Raw genomic sequence first — 490 nt, 5'->3', positions numbered from 1 at the left:
TGAGACAGCACCATTCCTGAAAATACTGCAATACGAGGATGATGCATGGAAAGGACAGAGCAAGCCCCTATTCCAACTTGCACCTCCAAACATCAGTTTAATATAGGGTCCTTAAGTAAAGAACATATCAGGTGTACTGCATAGTAATTTTGGTCATAGAGGCTGAAAAGCAATCCCATTATACTGCTGGACTACCTTAGGTTCCAGTTACCTTCCATATTTTCCATCAGTCTGACTGAATGCAAAGACTTGTAAATCATTGCTGACAGTTTTTACTGTTTTTCCCGTACTCCTGGGTTTCCTAACCGGGGAAAACCGACAGTCGGTTTACACCAGTACTTTTTCAAGACGTTTTCTGTAAAACTCTCTTCGCAATGAATGTAGATCATCGAAAATGTACCAATCAGATGAGGTAGGGCAGAGCTGACGTCACTGACAAGCCTCATCAACCAGCTCCATGACTAGCAGCGGGTCAGTGAGATTGCAGCAA

At 43.1% G+C, this 490-nt stretch overlaps 1 pseudogene; it reads right to left on the bottom strand.

Annotated features, from left to right (window-relative positions):
* LOC132208628 (U2 spliceosomal RNA) lies at nucleotides 1–174 on the bottom strand (annotated as a pseudogene).
* Nucleotides 175–490: the final 316 nt, after the last annotated feature.

This window comes from Stegostoma tigrinum, unplaced genomic scaffold (genome assembly GCF_030684315.1).
Source record: "Stegostoma tigrinum isolate sSteTig4 unplaced genomic scaffold, sSteTig4.hap1 scaffold_49, whole genome shotgun sequence".
Taxonomy (NCBI): domain Eukaryota; kingdom Metazoa; phylum Chordata; class Chondrichthyes; order Orectolobiformes; family Stegostomatidae; genus Stegostoma; species Stegostoma tigrinum.
This window is presented reverse-complemented; position numbering and strand designations above follow the sequence as displayed.